The 19526-nt window shown below is 42.9% G+C and overlaps 1 pseudogene; it reads left to right on the top strand.

Annotated features, from left to right (window-relative positions):
• Positions 1–19526, top strand: part of LOC132881680 (zinc finger protein 850-like) — a 100569-nt pseudogene that overhangs the window by 34297 nt on the left and 46746 nt on the right.

Raw genomic sequence — 19526 nt, 5'->3', positions numbered from 1 at the left:
AGGCTCGGACCTGCCACTATGCTGATGTTGCTAACATTTGCACCCGGCAGCGAAAGTTCATAAAATGGATAACGGAAAGTTCATAAAAATGGATAACGGTAATGGTGAAAATTATAAGTTGGCCTTATAAGTGCCAACAGATATTCAAGGTATAAGTAGATGAAATGAACATAAAAGGGGTCTTATTTTCAACTAAAGTGTACTGCAGATGTAGTGAGTTGAAACATTTTCTGAATGAGCTAGTTGGCCCCTTTAAATAAACGGGTATCTATTCATACAGTGAGATCGCCAAAGTTTAATAAACTGAAAATGCAATAACTGTAATTTTGAAGTAGATGATGTATAGGACATGTGTCGCTTGTGTCTTGTGACTTATTGTAAAAATGATATAAAGGGTTCAAAATCGCATAGTTACAAATATAATAGTAACTTCATATGATAATATTAACCACTGGTTATTTCAGAGAGGAAAAAAATGGGGACACTATTGCTTCCATTCAGGACAATACAACACAGAATTCGGGACCACTGGGGGACACAAAGAAAAAAAGTTAATTTCAAGCCCTGTATTCCATTCAATACCAATAGAGAAATCAGAATTGTATTTTCGAGAGTGGGACAAAATTCTTTCCAGATTTATATGGGCAGGGAAGAAGCCAAGAATAAAATATAAAACTTTACAATTACCAAAGGAGAAAGGTGGACTAGCCCTCCCCTGTTTGAGAAATTATTATAGAGCGGCTCAAATTCGCCCGTTGGTGGGATGGTGTACTCCAAATTATAGATAAAAATGGAAAGAGATAGAAGTGGCAATGGGAAAGGGACTACCAATTAATCATTTAGTTGGAGATCCCTCATTAATTAGTCACCTCTCGGACCCTAACAACCCGTGGGTAATTGGCTCTTTGAAAGAATGGAGTGAAATAACTAAAAAATATCAACTGAGAAGAGGAACTGAAATGTTTAAATGGTTTTCATACGACTCAGATTTTGTACCGAGCAGGTATGACACAAGGTTCAAAAGTTGGACAGAAAACGGACTTACAGCATACTGCACACTCTTAGATCAGGATAAAGTTTTGAGTTTCCAGGACCTAAAAGAAAAATTTGGTCTTCAAAACCAAGATCATTTTAGATATCTACAAATCAGGGATTTTATGAACAAGAAATTGGACTTTACTTCAGGAAGGGATGAAATTCTTAATATTTTTAAGAGGGCTTACAATAATGCCACCCTCCAAAAGATAATATCTAAACTATACTCAGCTCTTCAAAATCTTAGAGGAGATCATACCCTAGAAATTAAGGAAAGATGGGAAGCAGAGGGAGGCCTCACAGTCTCACAAGAGGAATGGGACAGGGCCTGCAGACAGCAGTGGTCCGTGACAAGCTCTCCCTCCTGGAGGGAATTCAGCTGGAAAAACGTGACTCGATTCTTTCGTTCTCCAGCACAAAAGACCAACTATTCCGATCAGACTGCCTGCTGGAGGTCCTGTGGGAATACTTTAGCAAATCATTTTCACATTTTTTGGGGCTGCCCCTCTGTGGCTCCATTCTGGAGAGAGATTCTTGGGATCCTGGAGACAGTTTTTAAAAGGAAAATGGTTCTAAACTTCAAAGTCATGTACTTATGTGATCTAGATGGACTTGAATATGCAAAGCGGGATAAATACCTGCTGAGAGTGTTGTTAGTGGGGTGTAAAAAGGCTCTGACCCGAAAATGGCTTAAGAAAGCCAAACCAACAATAAACTAGTGGATTGATGTAATTTACGATATATATGTTATGGAGAGAATTACATTTAAACTAAGAAACCAAACTGATATTTTTGAAGAGAACTGGTCAAAATGGCTCAGCTATGTGTTAACTGTAAGACCTGATTTCATATAGACCGCAAAGACAAGGTCAAGCCCTCCATCAAGATTAATTTTATTTATTTATTTATTTTTCTTTCCCCTATTATCGAGCAGCATCCTTATATTTTTATATATGATGTGCTTATTTTGACTCTGCTGCCTTGCATAATGCACAATTCTCCCCTCGTCATGTTATGTTTTTTTTTTTTGTGCCCAATTGGCACATATGTGTGTGTTACTAAGAAAAAAACTAATAAAGAGTATATTAAAAAAAAAGAAAATAGCACACGGGCATTGTTCATATTCCTGTTGATATTGGAGAAGAAAGACTGTCTTGCTTTACGAATTTCATAATTATATTTACAAAGCATCTCTTTATGGATTTGATGATGGATGTGAAGTTTAGATTTGCGCCATTTTCTTTCAGTCTTTCTACATTCTCTCTTTAGCAATTTAACAGCTGGGTATTGCTTCCATGGTGCTTTCTGCTTGTCATTGACTTTTTTGATTTTGAATGGAGCAATATCATCCATAATTTGGGTCATATTTAAATTAAAAAAATTTCCAGTAAATCATCTACAGAGTCTGACATTTTGGTTGAGATCCGAGAGAGAGCTTGCTCAAAGAGAACACGTGTTGTCGTTTATGACTCTCCTACCCATAGTCGTTGAGCTGTTCTGAATGTGAGGAGACATAGAAACATCAGAGAAAACACAGAAATGATCAGATAAGGCCAGGTCAACAACAGTAGTAGAAACAGTAAGACCCTTTGTGATGACGAGGTCAAGGGTATGACCACGAGAGCGGGTCGGCCCCTGTACATGTTGTACTAGGTTGAAGTTGTCAATAAGTGCAAGTAGTTCTCTGGCATAAGTGTTTTCAGTATTATCTACATGCAAGTTAAAATCCCCAGATATAATAAGACAGTCAAACTCTAAGCAAATGACTGACAACAGTTCACCAAACTCTTCCAGAAAAACTTTGGCTGAATTTCTTGGAGGCCTGTAAATAGTTAATAACAATATGTTAGGAGAGCATGTAACAAGTGCACATAAGTGTTCAAAGGATGTAAAATCACCAAGTGAGGATTGTTTACATTGAAAAGAGACTTTGAATATATTTGCGATCCCTCCACCTTTCCCCTGTCGGGTAACATTCATGAAATTAAAATTTGGGGGAGCTGCTTCAATAAGGGTGGTAGCACTATTTGCTTGATCCAGCCAAGTTTCAGTTAGAAGCAAAACATCAAGATTGTGTTTGCAGATAAGATCATTAATTAAAAATGACTTGTTTGAAAGTGATCTAACGTTCAGAAGAGCTAGCTTTACAGAAAGTCTAGAAGTAATATCCGCTTGGGCACTCTGATGTTTTGAAACAGGAAGGAGACTAGACTGGGTTACCCCCTGGGTTAAATATGCTCTATGTTTTCTATTTCTTATCAACACAGGAATAGAGAATGGCATAGGCATACTGGGTCCCAGCTTGTTTTCAAAACTACACCCAATGCAGGGACCCACAGCACATCATACAAGACTCTCTGTATGTTCCATGAGGTTGGTAAGGGGAAGGATTGGAGATGTCATGTATTTTTAGATGGTGAAAAAGATTGGTAGCCAGCTGAAAGTCCTGGGCGAACACAGTTCAGTCTGTTGGTTGATTTTTGATGAACTGGGTACACTGCTTGTCGCGAATGATTTGGGCTGGAAAAAGAGAGTGCAGCCATTGGCAGCAGTCTCTGCATACTTTTAGGGAAATACATGCAGGGGGGAGACGGAGATGGTACAATAAAGTCAGAAGAGCGAGACTTTGGTGAGGTCTTTGTAAGTGTCTCCATGACTGTCTCTGTGGTGACTGTCTCCCTGACAGTCTCTGTGATACTTGCATGGGGTCGAGATGTGGATGATGCAGCCTTGGCATGATTGTCTTTGGTCAGGTCCTCAATCTGGATGGAATCGCATGATGGAATCGCATGCTCACATTCTCCATGTGATTGTTGATGTCCTTGGCAGTCTGCCCCAGATGGTTCTTGGCAGTCTGCCCCAGATGGTTCTTGGCAGTCTGCCCCAGATGGCTGTGTGTCCTTGGTGAAGACTTGCATGGATAATTGTTTTGGCTTTGCAGAGGTATTGTTGATATTTGTAACTAGGTCAGTCTGCGATATCTTATCAACTGTTTTCCTCAATGTTGGCTGAGAGAAAATTGCATGTTGTAGAGCGAGGCTATAATGATCAGCTAAAACTTTGGTCCCAATCCAGCTGAGTTCAGTACTATTTGGCTTGAAGAATTCTCTGTGATTCCAGAAAAGGTTAAAATTGTCTATGAAGTTCATACCAAATAAAAAACAAGTTTTTCCAAGCCAGGTGTTAAGACTGAAGAGTCGAGTAAATGCAAAGCTTCCCCTTGCAGGGAGTGGGCCACCAATAAAAGATTGTATTCCAGTCTTATAGAGATCAGAAAAAAGTTTTCTGAAATCATCTTGGACAAACAACTGTTCTCTGAAAACATCATTTGCTCCCACATGCACAACAATACGTTTGATAGTTTTATGCTTGGACATGAGTTTCAAAATGCTGTCTTTGGTGTCAGAGATGGATGCATTTGGAAGGCAGCAAATAATCATCCCATGTCCTTTTAAATGTCTTACAGTGGAATCACCAAGAACAAGGGTTGTGGGATCAGGTGGTGTTACGAGCTGCTTTTTGCCTCTTCCCACAGCTCTTCGGTTGTGGTGCGATCTCTTTCTATGATGTGTTTGTCTGCCTGAAAATTCCGCTTCCACATCCCTGAGGCATTCAAATTTGTTCTGAAGCCTTATGGGCTGTGGATTTTCCATAGGATTGTAAATCCTATTGTAGTTTGTAGACCTGGCTCTATTTCTAATAGCATGGCTGTGGAGCATGGGTTGCATAGTATCAGAACGAGCTGGTGTTGAGGTAATTACTCTTCTGTTTTTATTTTTGGGCCTGCCACCCATCATGTGCCAGTTTTCTGTACTCACATTTTGCCCTGTTAGATCGATGAATTCATCCACTCGATCTGCAATGCCATCGGCCTGTCGGGGTGCAATCTCTGCATTCTCAGCCACTGTTTCTGTACTCCTTTCCTGAGATATCGCTCTTAATTCGTCTGTCTTTGGCAGAGCATCAATCTTTGATTCCAGGATAGAAATCCTTCTAGTTCTGTGCATTTTCTGCAGGATCTCCTGGATTTTTTGCCCCCTGGCGTTTTGTTTTAAAAGCTAACTTATCTTATAAAGATGAAAAATAAAATGAAAAAATAGTGGAAATTAAATGAGAAAGTAAAGTAAAATAAAGATCAAGCAGGAGCAAAGCAAAGAAGCGTCCTACTCGCTTGAGTAGGACGCGAACTCGACCAAGAGATGCATAAACACCATGCATCTCTTGGTCGAGTTCAGTTCACGCAACCACAAGCATGGGAAAGACTGCTGACTTGACAGTTGTCCAGAAGACAATCATCACCCTCCACAAGGAGGGTAAGCCACAGAAGGCCACTGCTGAAAAGGCTGGCTGGAAAAGGCGCACAAGCAACAGGGATGACTGATCGTCAAGAAAAGTTGAATCATGTATGACCTGAAAAAGTTCATGCTAACTAAAACAAAAAGGTGTCAGCATTAACTTTTTCTGTAGTTTGTGCTATCGTAGCTCTTCTGTGGGATTGGACCATATGGGCTAGCCTTTGTGCCCCAAGCGAATCAGTGAGCCTTGGCTGCCCATGACCCCGTCACTGGTTGTCCTTCCTTGGACCAATTTTGATGGGTACTAACCACTGCATTCCAAGAACACTCCACAATATGTGCCTTCTTGGAGATGCTCAGACCCAATCATCAAGCCATCACAATATTTGGCCCTTGTCAGAGTCACTCAGATCCTTACGCTTGCCCATTTTTCCTGCTTCCAGCACATCAACTTTGAGAACTGATTGTTCTCTTGCTGCCAAATTCATCCTACCCCTTAACGTGCCACTGCAGCAACATAATCAATGTAATTCCCTTTACATGTCAGTGTTTTGAATTTTATGGCTTTTGTATGTGTGTGTGTGTGTGTGGTACTGTGTAAAATCTGAGGCTTGCATAAAGAAATGCTGTTGACCAAAAATGGCTTCAAAAATAATGTTTTAATGTTGCAACATTTAAAAAAATTATGAACAGCAGTAAACTATAAGAAATAAAACAGTCAATTTTTGGTGTGAGACGACCCTTTCGTTTGAAAAAAAAAAAACGCAGGTAAATGAGTGTAATTTTAGAAATGAGCCATAAGTTTGACTGAGTATCTTGCAGATCCAGACACAGTTCTTCTGGACACTTTGTCACACTTGCTTATTAATTTTGCACCTAAACCCAGGGACAGTCATTATGGTTTCTGTTTTATTCTGAAAAGTGCTCTCTTATGGAGTATGCTGCTCAGATACAAACCTTTTTTTTCTGTAACATTTTATTTTGTGCTGGGAAACAAATGTTTGGAACTCTAAAATGTTTGTGTAGTGACTCAATGCAGAAGTCATAAAATGGAAATCTATAACAAAGTTTGCATGGAAAAAAATGGGGTGGAGAACTACGACCATGACATATTTCTCAATATGTCACTCGTGAGGGTATCAATGAATTGTTTTGATAAATTTGAGTCCTTTTTGTTTGTCAATGTGTGTATATAATTAAAATCACATGTTGGCTTGAAGATATGAAGTTTATCTTCTCGTGTTGAAAAACTCGCATTTTTCATCCAAAATACATTGCGGAGCTGAGTGACATTTGCCAATATCTTTACTCCGATGATGACATGCCCTCTGTTTTCCCACCGATATGTTGACAATATGGTGACCTGGTTCAAAATTCAAATTGTTTCTATTAACTTGAATATTTTTGTGGATATGTCTCAATAATATTGACAACATTTTCATGGTGGTGTAATGAAGCTTGTTTTCTCATGTTGAAAAATATCACTTGTTCACTTCGCTCCGTTGTGATGTATACGTTCACCACTTGAAGATAAACTTAATATCTTTGTGCAACCATGTAATAGTCTGTGTGTGTATATGTATATACAGTGGATATAAAAAGTGTACATGCCTCGTAAAAATTACACGTTTTTCTGATGTAAAAAAAAAATGAGACCATGATAAATAATTTAAAAACTTTTCCCACCTTTAATGTGACCTATAACCTGTACAATTCAATTGAAAAACAAATAAATCTGTGTGTGTGTGGGGGGGGGGGCCATAAAAAAAACGTACAATAAGCTGGTTGTATCAGTGTGCACACTCTTAAATTAATAAGTTATTGAAGCACCTTTTGATTTGATTACAGCATTCAGTCTTTTTGAGTTCACACCTTCCATCAATTAAAATGACTCTGATTAACTCCAAATAACGTTCAGACATTTACTCAGTTGCATCCTCCAGCAAAAGCCAGGGTTCACAGAGAGCTTATAAAGCATCAAAGGGATCTCATTGTTGAAAGGTGTCAGTCAGGAGAAGGGTACAAAAAAATGTCCATGCCATTAGATATACCATGGAGCAAAGTGAAGACGGTCAAGAAGTGGAGAAAATATGGGACAACAGTGACGTTACCGACAAATGGATGTCCCTCCAAAATTGATGAAAAGATAAGACAAAAACTGGTCAGGGAGGCTGCCGAGAGGCCTACAGCAACACTGAATGAGCTGCAGGAATTCCTGGCAAGTACTAGTTGTGTACTGGATGTGACAACAATCTCCCGTATTCTCCATATGTCTGGACTATGAGGTAGGGTCAAAGAAAAACATCCAGGCTCGGCTAAATTTTGCAAAAAAAAATACATCAACTCTCCCAAAAGCATGTGGGAAAATGTGTTATGGTCTGATGAAACCAAGGGTGAACTTTTTGGCCACAATTCCAAAAGGTATGTTTGGCACAAAAACAACAGCATACATCACCAAAAGATGCAACCAGCTTATTGTACGGGGTTTTTTTTAATGTTTTTCCTCCCGAACGGATTTGTTTGTTTTTCAGTTGAATTATACAGGTGATAGGTTATATTAAAGGTGGGAAATGTTTTTCAATGATTTCTTGTGGTTTCATTTTTTTTTTTACATCAGAAAAAACGATTTTAACGGGGTGTGTACACTTTTTTTACCCACTGTATGTGTATATGTGAGTGAAGCATCTTGAATCATTTCGTTATGTTTTCCAGGTGTACCACTGCTCAGATTGTGGGAAAAGTTTTATGAAGAGTCACCAAATAAAATATCACCAGTGCATCCACACAGGAGAGAAGACGTATCACTGTGGACAGTGTGGGAGGAGTTTCACTTCTGAGAGTAATCTCCAACAGCATGAGCGCATCCACACAGGAGAGAAGCCGTATCACTGTGGACAGTGTGGGAAGAGTTTTATTCGTCGGAGCCATCTCCAACAGCATGAGCGTATCCACACAGGAGAGAAGCCGTATCACTGTGGACAGTGTGGGAAGAGTTTTATTCGTCTGAGTCATCTCCAACGGCATGAGCGTATCCACACAGGAGAGAAGCCGTATCAGTGTGGACAGTGTGGGAAGAGTTTTACTTCTAAGAGTACTCTCCAAAGGCATGAGCGCATCCACACAGGAGAGAAGCCGTATCACTGTGGACAGTGTGGGAGGAGTTTTACTTCCAAGCGTATTCTCCAAATGCATGAGCGCATCCACACAGGATTGAAGCCGTATCACTGTGGACAGTGTGGGAGGAGTTTTACTCAGCAGGGTGCTCTCCAAAAGCATGAGCGTATGCACACAGGAGAGAAGCTGTATCACTGTGGACAGTGTGGGAGGAGTTTTACTCAGCAACGTGCTCTCCAACAGCATGAGCATATTCACACAGGAGAGAAGCTGTATCACTGTGGACAGTGTGGAAAGAGTTTTATTTGTTGGAGTCATCTCCAACAGCATGAGCGTATCCACACAGAAGAGAAGCCGTATCACTGTGAACAGTGTGGGAAGAGTTTTACTTCTCAGAGTTATATCCAACAGCACAAGCGGATCCACACAGGAGAAAAGCCATATCACTGTGGACAGTGTGGGAAGACTTTTACTTCAAAAAGTAGTCTCCAACCACATGAGCGTATCCACACAGGAGAGAAGCCGTATCACTGTGGACAGTGTGGAAGGAGTTTTACTCATAAGAGTACTCTCCGACGGCATGAGCGTATCCACACAGGAGAGAAGCCGTATCGCTGTGGACAGTGTGGAAAGAGTTTTACTTCAAAGGGTGGTCTCCATCTGCATGAGCGTATCCACACAGGAGAGAAGCCCTATCACTGTGGACAGTGTGGGAAGAGTTTTACATCTCAGAGTTATATCCAACAGCACAAGCGGATCCACACAGGAGAGAAGCCATATCGCTGTGGACAGTGTGGAAGGAGTTTTACTTCAAAGAGTCGTCTCCAACTGCATGAGCGTATCCACACAGGAGAGAAGCCGTATCGCTGTGGACAGTGTGGAAGGAGTTTTACTTCAAAGAGCAGTCTCCAACTGCATGATCGTATCCACACAGGAGAGAAGCCATATCGCTGTGGGCAGTGTGGTAAGGGTTTTACTTGTTGGCGTTATCTCCAACGGCATGCGCGTATCCATACAGGAAAGAAGCCGTATCATTGTGGACAGTGTGGTAAGGGTTTTACTTGTCAAAGTTATCTACAACAGCACGAGCGTATCCACCGAGGAGAGAAGCCATATCGCTGTGGACAGTGTGGGAAGAGTTTTATTTGTCGGAGTAATCTCCAACGACATGAGCTTGTCCACTCAGGAGAGAAGCCACATCACTGTGGACTATGTGGGAAGAGTTTTACTCGTCAGACTCATCTCCAACTGCATGAGCGTGTCCACACGGGAGAGAAGCCATATCACTGTGGACTGTGTGGGAAGAATTTTACTCGTCAGACTCCGCTCCAACTGCATGAACGTGTCCACACAGGCGAGAAGCCATATTACTGTGGACAGTGTGGGAAGAGTTTTGTTTGTCAGAGTGGTCTCCAACTGCATGAGCGTATCCACACAGGAGTGAAGCCGTATTGCTGTGGACAGTGTGGGAAGAGCTTTACTCAGCAGGGTAATCTCCGACAGCATGAACGTATCCACACAGGAGAGAAGCCGTATCATTGTGGACAGTGTGGGAAGAGTTTTTCTTCTCAGAGTTATCTCCTACAGCATGAACGTGTCCACACAGGACAGAAGCCATATCACTGTGGACAATGCGGGAAGAGTTTTGCTCGTCAGAGTAGTCTTCCACGGCATGAGCGTATCCACACAGGACAGAAGCTGTATCATTGTGGACAGTGCGGGAGGAGTTTTACACATAAGAGTACTCTCCGACGGCATGAGCATATCCACACAGGAGAGAAGCCGTATCATTGTGGACAGCGTGTGGAAGAGTTTTCGTCACCCAAGTGCCTTCCACAGCCACCTGCAGATTCATAAAGAACAGAAGCTGTATCAGTATGGGCAATGTGGAGGGAGCTTTACTCATTCAAAGTTGTCTCGGGAACACGTGCTCGAACAATAAAACCAACAACTCTTGACATGGGAATTTGTCACATTAAGATATACATGTTTTTGTATTCCATTTATTTTAAGGTAATGGGAAATTTCAGCTAAAACTCTGACTATCCATTATTGCAGCAGTCACATGGGTCAGTTTTTCAAGATTGAAGGATTGTGTTTTCATGAAAGGCCTTTTAAAAAGTTTTCCAATAATGAATAGATCAAGAAATCCAACAAATACACTACTGAGATATGGATATTTGAAGTAGTCAGATTTAATTTTTTTCAGAAATGAAGAAATCTGCTTGGGAAGTTTACAAACCCAATTCCATAAAATTGGGACACTCTGAAAAATAAAAAACAAAATATGATTTGCAAATCATGGAAACCCTATATTTCTTTGAAAATAGTACGAAGACAACATATCAAATATGGAAACTGAGATTTTATTGTTCTTTGAAAAATAGATGCTCATTTTGAATTTGTCAGCAACACGTTTCAGAAAAGTCAGGACGGGGCAACAAAAGGCTGAAAAAGTTGTCATGCTTAAAAAAAACTTATTTAGTTAATTGCCAACAGGTCAGTCACATGTTTGGATATAAAAAGAGCATCTCAGTGAGGCTGAGTTTCTCACAAGTAAAGATGGGGAGGACTTCACTCTGGGAAAGACTGCATAGGCAAACATTGCAACACTTAAAGAATAACGTTCCTCAATTTAAAATTGCAAAGAATTTGGGGATCACATCGTCTGTGGTACATAACATCATTAAAAGATTCAGAGAATCTGGAGAAATCTCTGTATGCAAGAAACAAGGCTGAAAACTGACACTGGATGCTTGTGATCTTCAGGCCCTCAGGAGACACTGCATTAAAAGCAGACAGGTTTCTGTAGTGGAAATCACTGTATGGGCTCAGGAACATTTCAGAAAACCACTGTCTGTGAAAACAGTTCACTTCTGCATCCACAAATGCAAGTTAAAACCAGATATAAACAATATCCAGAAACACCGCCACCTTCTCTGGGCCCGAGCTCTTTTACAATGGACTGAGGCGAAGTGCAAAATTGTCCTGAGGTCTGATGAATCGGAAGTAGAAATTAGTTTTAGAAAACACGTCCTCCAGGCTAAAAAGGAGAGGGACCATCCGGCTTAGTGCGCAGTTCAAAAGCCAGCATCTGTGATGCTATGAGGGTGCATTAGTGCACATGACCTGGGTAGCTTGTACATCTGGGAAGGCATCATTAATGCTGAATGATATCTACATATTTCAGAGCAATATGGTGCCATCCAGACAAAATCTGTCTCAGGTAAGGCCAAACTGTTTTCTGCACATATTAAAACTCCATAGTTCTGTCGTAAAATATTCCAGGTGCTAAACTGCCCTGCCTGCAGTCCAAACCTGTCTCCCATTTAAAACATTTGGCGCATTACGAAGTGTGGTGATTTTATTTGCACATATGTAGTCACGAACAAACACATGCACATCTTAAGTAATCATAAATGTATTCTGATTCATATAACCCCACAGACACTTTTTTTTTTCTGCTGATTATATGCTCATTCAAAGCCGAGCGTGTTAATTTGCAGCAAAGAATAAATGAAGTTAATTCTATTAAAAGTAATAAATTGGTTAATGAATGATCATAATTACAGTAAAATACAACAAAGACATTGTTTATACTGAAGGTTGTTTTCTGCTAAATAACAGGCCTATTCACAAAGTGTGTTATTCTGACTCCAGCACCTGGAGCGTTACCATATGTGGGAATGAGTTGGCCAAGTTGAATTAACCAGTTGTTCATTCTGGAGAGCTTGCATGCTGACAGTACATTTTATCAAGCCATTCTAAATTGGGTGGTGTTAGAAGCTGCAGTGCGCATTTTTTTTTCCTTTTCCCAAATTATATGGTGTAACAGACTGATCAAGGCCACGAGTGGCTTGTTTGCGCACACCTGCAGCCTGTATTAGCCTTAAACTTGATTTGACCCCAGTCATTTTGAATCATGTATTGTATGCTCTGAATGCTGTGTTGTTTACACCATACCCCATGTTATTGTTTGTTTTGACTGTTTCTGAATTGACCATGCATACTGGAAAATTTGACTCAGTTGATAGAAAATATGAGAAGCGTGAGACGTATTGTCCAGTAGAAAATGAAGTGGTATGACGTGACATTAACCAATGAAATTATTTGTATATGCTGTTTTTTGTTTTTTTCTTTGGGACAGTATAAAATGAGAATTTTGTAATTTTGACTCTGTTCACTCTGCAGACCGAACACGGCTTTTATTTGATTTAATAAAAGTCTAAAACTTTCTGCAACCTCTTGGACTTTGAGTCATTTCTGCTTGGAGAGTTTGAGAGTTTCCACGACAGAAGCGCAAAATACAACAAAGGAGATCCTGAACTGTTGAGCAACAAACTGGAAATCAAGCAAGAATGGGACAACATTTCTCTTTTAAAACTACAGCAGTTGGTATCCTCAGTTCCCAAACGTTTGCAGAGTGTTGTTAAAAGTCAAGATGATGCAACATCGTGGTAAACATGCCCCTGTCCCAAATTTTTGAAACATGTTGCTGACATCGAATTTAAAATGAGCATATATTTTTCCAAAAAAATTAAATTTCTCAGTTTCAACATTTGATATGTTGTTTTTGTACTATTTTCAATGAAATATAGGGTTTCCAAGATTTGCAAATTGTTATATTCTGTGTTTTATTTACACTTTGCAGTGTCCCAAATTTACGGTAGCATAGTAGTAAGCACTCTCACCTCACAGCAAGAAGGTTCTGGGTTCGAGCTCAGTGGCCAACGGGGGCCTTTCTGTGTGGAGTTTGCATGTTGTCCCCATGTCTGTGTGGGTTTCCTCCAGGTGCTCCGGTTTCCCCTACAGTCCAAAGATTTGTAGGTTAGGCTAATTGGTGGCTCTAAATTCATCATAGGTGTGAGTGTATCTGGTTGTTTGTCTCTATGTGTCAGCCCTGCGATGATCTGGTGACTTGTCCAGGGTGTTCCCTGCCTCTTGCCCATGGTCAGCTGGGAAAGGCTCCAGCTTGCCCATGACCCTGCACAGGATAAGCGGTTACAGATAATGGATGGATGGATAGTGTCCCAAATTCATGGCATTGGGGTCGTACTATTGCTAAAGTCCTTAGCAACGCACATTTAAAAAAAAAAAAGATATCAAAATGAAATTTGGGGCACATATGATTGCTTCACAGATGTCCACAATTTTTTTACTGTACCTTTTTCCAAGCACGTTTACATATTTGAAACATAGATTTTTTTTTAAGCATGACTTTTCCCTCTTGTATCTTCCATGTATTTCAATCTCTCTGCTATGGCTATACCCATGACCATGCCCACATATGTGGCTTCACCCACGTCCTCGCCTGCACCTGTGACCTTGACTCTGTCCTTCCTCTCCATTGTCTCCCTGCATCTTTATTTCTTCATCATCTGCCCCATCTGGTTTCGGGCACATTATGTAGGGCTCAGAAGGCAAAGGCTTGGATGTGTTTGTAGAGATACTGTTGCTTAGCTAGCAGAAGTCCAGGTGAGGGAACTGTGACTGGATGACCACCTGGATGATTTCTTTGGGTGCTGTAAGAAATGGTGTTTTCATCCAATGAGCCCCTTGCCCTTCAAAGAGAAAGGGAACTCGTCACAGAGGTAGAAAGAGCAAGCAGAAGCATGAGAGACCGAAGAGGAACTACTGCTGTAAGATTACTCTTTTGAAGGCAGAGATAGCCCAGCTGAGAGGAAGCCTCCAGAAGGGGTGACTATGCCAGCAGCTTGATCGTATACTGAAGGAAATCTGATTGCACACACACACAAAATACCTTGATGTAATCACATGTATAGTGATTTATTTTATGTTGATTGTATTTTGATTTAAAGCCAATTATTTTAATTTTCAGTCAAGAGTAAATGAAGTCAATTCTACTTAAAAAGAAATTAAAAATAGATTTGTTAAAACATTCTTATGGGATGGAAGATGGCATCGTAAACAGCATCGCTGTAAGTGAGCTCCGGTGGCTTTGATCAGTTTATGTGTATATTTCCCATGTCTGTGCAGTAAAAGTGCAGCATTTTGAACAGGAGAAAACTTAGCATGAGCCTGGACAGTTATTTTCCGAAAACTCCAGACATGCCCATAAAACTGAAAAAATCTCTGAAGAAACTTCCTTCCAGTATTGATGATGGTGGTGAGCTCGATGTGAGCACAGAACTACCCAGTGTTGCTAATTTAGGTGTTTTGGACCCAGGTATTATTCAGGCTTTGAATCGGATAATGGATAACCTCACTCAAGTCATCAACACCAAAGTTGCCACGGTCTGGAGGCTATTAAAGAGCAGACCTCACAGCTACGAGTAGTTGCCGCTCTGCTTGAAGAAGCCAAGAAACATTGCTGAGGTAGAGGCGCCAGCGACAACCTCTGAGGCTAAGATAGCATCTCTTGAGAAACAAGTGCGTGACATAGAGCACATTGATGATCTCAACAACCAGGGTTGCAGATGTAATATACATGTAGTTGGCTTACCTGAGGGCTCAGAAGTCTGAGCTGTTGAAATTCTTTGAAAGGTGGATTCCTGATTACTTCCAAATGAGCACAAAAGCAGGCAGTTTGAACCTTTACTGGGCTCATCGGTCTTAAGCTTTTAATTTAATTTTAATTTAATTTCCACTTTTTTTTCCATCTTTATAAGTTAATTTTTAATACAAAATGCCAGGAAGCAAAAAATCCTGCAGAAAATGCATGGAACTAGAACAGAGGATTTCTATTCTGGAATCAAAGATTAATGCTCTGCCAAAGACGGACAAATTAAAAGCGATATCTCAGGAAAGGAGTACAGAAACAGTGGCTGAGAATGCAGAGATTGCACTCCGACAGACCGAGGACATTGCAGATCAAGTGGAAGAATTCATCAATCAAGCTGGGCAAAATGTGAGTACAGAAAACTGGCAAATGATGGGTGGTAAGCCCAAAAATAAAAACAGAAGAGTAATTACTTCAACACCAGCTCGTTCTACAAATTACAATAGGATCTACAATCCTATGGAAAATCCACAGCCCATAAGGATTCAGAACAAATTTGAATGCCTCAGGGATGTGGAAGAGGATTTTTCAAGCGGACAAACACATAGTAAAAAGAGATCGCACCAAGATCGAAGAGCTGTGAGAAGAGGCAAAAAGCAGCTCGTAACACCACCTGATCCCACAACCCTTGTTCTTGGTAATTCCACTGTAAGACAATTAAAAGGTTATGGGATGATTATTTGTTGTCTTCCAAATGCATCCATCTCTGACACCAAAGACAGCATTTTGAAGCTCATGTCCGAGCATAAAACTATTAAACATATTGTTGTGCATGTGGGAGCAAATGATGTTTTCAAAGAACAGTTGTTTGTCCAAGATGATTTCAGAAAACTTTTTTCTGAGCTCTATAAGACTGGAATTCAATCTTTTATCAGTGGCCCACTCCCAGCGAGAGGAAGTTTTGCTTTTTCTCGACTCTTCAGTCTTAACACCTGGCTTGGAAAAACTTGTTCTTCATTTGGTATGAACTTCATAGACAATTTTAACCTTTTCTGGAATCGCAGAGAATTTTACAAGCCAAATAGCACTGAATTCAGCTGGATTGGAGCCAAAGTCTTAGTAGACCATTACAAACTTGCAATCTTTTCTCAGCCAGCACTGAGGAAAACAGTTGATAAGATGTCGCAGACTGACATAGTTACAAAGCCTAAACAATCATCTTTGCAAGTCGTCATCAAGGACACACAGACATCTGACTTGCAAGACTCCCAACATTCAAAGACAGATGACTCCACTTCCCCTTGGATGGATTTCCCAAATAGCATGAAAAAATTGCTCCCAATGGCTACACTCTCTTTTTCCAGCCCAAATCTGTCGCGACAAGCAGTGTACCCAGTTCGCCCAGGACTTTCAGCTGGCTACAAATCTTTTTCACCATCCAAAAGATACATGTCATCTCCAATCCTTTCACCCTCAAACCAAATGGAACATTTAGAAAGTCTTGTTTGATGTACTCTGGGTCCCTGCAAATGGGTGTAGTGTTGAAAACCAGCTGGGACCCAATGTGCCTATGCCACTCTCTATTCCTGTGTCTATTCCGCAGCCGACTCCCCCCCCTTGACGGGAGAGGAAGTCCGCCACAACCATCTGCGCCCCCGGCCTGTGGACCACCTTGAAATTAAAGGGTTGGAGTGCCAGATACCAACGGGTGATCCGCGCGTTGGCATCTTTCATGCGGTGGAGCCACTGGAGGGGCGCGTGGTCCGAACAGAGGGTGAAAGGGCGCCCCAGCAGGTAGTACCGGAGGGCGAGAACCGCCCACTTGATGGCCAGACACTCTTTCTCTATGGTGCTGTAGCGCGCCTCACGCACCGACAGCTTCCTGCTGATATACAGGACAGGGCGGTCCTCCCCCTCCACCTCCTGGGACAAAAGCCCTCTGTCCGACGCATCGGTCTGCAACATAAAAGGGAGAGAAAAGTCAGGGGAGTGTAGAAGTGGCCCCCCACACAGTGCAGCCTTTACCTCTGAGAAAGCCCGCTGGCACTGCTCCGTCCACTGGACCGGATCTGGTGCCCCCTTTTTAGTGAGATCAGTCAGCGGGCTGGTGACGTCCGAATAATTAGGTATAAACCTGCGATAATAGCCAGCCAGCCCCAGGAACTGTCTCACCCCCTTTTTGGTCTTGGGCCTCGGGCAGGCCGCAATTGCTGCCGTCTTATTAATTTGGGGATGCACCTGCCCGTTGCCCAAGTGGAAGCCCAGATACCGTACTTCCACCCGCCCAATCGCACACTTCTTTGGGTTGGCTGTGAGCCCCGCTCACCTCAGCGACCTAAGGACGGCCCTCAGATGTTCGAGGTGCCGCTGCCAGTCATTGCTATAGATGATTATGTCATCTAAATACGCTGCCGCATACGTCGCGTGAGGGCGGAGGACTCTGTCCATCAGCCGCTGAAACGTCGCGGGCGCCCCAAACAGCCCAAACGGAAGGGTGACGAATTGATGTAAACCAAACGGTGTGGAAAAGGCCGTTTTTTCTCGGGATAGTGGAGTCAAGGGGATCTGCCAATATCCCTTCGTCAAATCCAGTGTCGAATAAAAGCGAGCAGTGCCGAGTCGATCGAGCAACTCATCAATACGAGGCATTGGGTACGCGTCGAATTTAGACACCGCGTTGACTTTTCTATAGTCCACACAGAACCGGACCGACCCGTCGGCCTTGGGTACCAAGACCACCGGGCTGCTCCAGTCACTGTGGGACTCCTCGACGATGCCCATTTCGAGCATGGTCTGAAGTTCTTCCTGAACCACCTTTTTTTTGTGTTCGGGTAGCCTGTAAGGGCGGCTACGCACTACCACCCCCGGGGGCGTCTCTATGTGGTGCTCTATGAGGTTAGTGCGACCGGGCAGGGGCGAGAACACATCCGAAAACTCAGTCTGCAACTGGGCGACCTCCGTGAGTTGGGTCGGGGAGAGGTGGTCTCTACAGGGGACCGGAGAGGTACGTGATGCCAATGTCCCTTTTTGAACCTCCGGCCCCAGCTCCGCCTTCTCCGGAACTACCGACACCAACACCACGGGGACCTCCTCGTTCCAGAGTTTAAGCAGGTTGAGGTGGTAAATCTGTAGTGCCCCACCCCTGTCCGTTCGCCTCACCTCATAGTTGACATCCCCGACTCGCCGTGTGACCTCAAAGGGTCCTTGCCACTTGGCGATCAATTTGGAGCTCGACGTGGGCAACAGTACGAGTACCTTATCTCCCGGAGTGAACTCTCTAAGGCGCGTACCCTTGTTGTACAGGCGGGCTTGCCGTTCCTGGGCCTGCCGCAAATTCTCCTGAGTTAGGTGGGTGAGCGTGTGGAGTTTTGCGCGCAGGTCCATAACGTACTGAATTTCGTTCTTACTTTGTGAAGGTCCCTCCTCCCAATTTTCCCGCAGCACGTCCAGGATGCCGCGCGGCTTACGCCCATATAATAATTCGAACGGGGAGAACCCCGTGGAGGCTTGGGGGACCTCTCGCACTGAGAACAGCAAGGGTTCGAGCCACTTATCCCAATTACGTGCGTCCTCACTTACGAATTTCTTAATAATATTTTTGAGGGTGCGGTTGAATCGTTCTACTAAACCGTCCGTTTGTGGGTGATACACGCTGGTGCGGATCGGCTTAATCCCCAATAACCCATACAGTTCGCGCAGTGTTCGTGACATAAACGTAGTGCCTTGATCAGTCAGAATCTCTTTCGGGATTCCAACTCGGGAGATGACGCGGAAGAGCGCCTCTGCAATACTGCGTGCTGAGATATTGCGCAGAGGCACGGCTTCCGGGTATCGCGTTTCATAGTCCACCAGAACTAATATAAAGCGGTACCCTCGTGCTGACCGATCTAATGGCCCGACGAGATCCATCCCAATTCTCTCAAACGGGGTCTCGATTAACGGTAGAGGGCGCAAAGGCACTTTTGGAATGGCCGCTGGGTTTACTAACTGGCATTCGCGGCATGCCGTACACCACCTACGGACATCGCCGCGAATCCCCGGCCAATAGAATCGGGCCATTATTCGGGCTAGTGTTTTATCCTGCCCCAAGTGTCCAGCCATGGGATTAAAGTGAGCCGCCCGGAATACCAATTCCCGGCGGCTTTTCGGAATTAAAAGCTGCGTGACTCGCTCTTTAGTTTGAGTGTCCTGCGTCACTCGGTATAATCTATCCTTCATAATCGCGAAGTAGGGGAAGGACGGGGTGGCGTTCGGCGGGAGCGTTTGACCATCGATTACTCTCACTTGGTCAAACGCATGCCGCAGAGTCTCGTCTCGCGACTGCTCTAATGGGAAATCCGCAAGGGATTCCCCAATAGAGAGAGGAGGGGCCGGCGGCTCCTCACTCTGACGCGGAGATGACGTAGATGGCTCTGTGACAGCTGCTCCTGCCAAAGCGACACCGGGACCTCCCCCTGTCAAATGGCAGGACCCACTCTCTACTAGGCATGTCATTAAACCCCGAAATCCCGGCCAGTCAGTCCCCAAAATTAAAGAGTGGGTAAGGCGAGGATTAACCGCTGCCTTCACTATAAATTTTTCCCCTCTGAAAATAATGTGGACCGACACCAAAGGGTAGCTGT

This window comes from Neoarius graeffei, chromosome 1 (assembly GCF_027579695.1).
Source record: "Neoarius graeffei isolate fNeoGra1 chromosome 1, fNeoGra1.pri, whole genome shotgun sequence".
Taxonomy (NCBI): Eukaryota; Metazoa; Chordata; class Actinopteri; order Siluriformes; family Ariidae; genus Neoarius; species Neoarius graeffei.
Note: the sequence above shows the minus strand (reverse complement) of the source record. Positions and strands in the feature narration are given on the sequence as shown.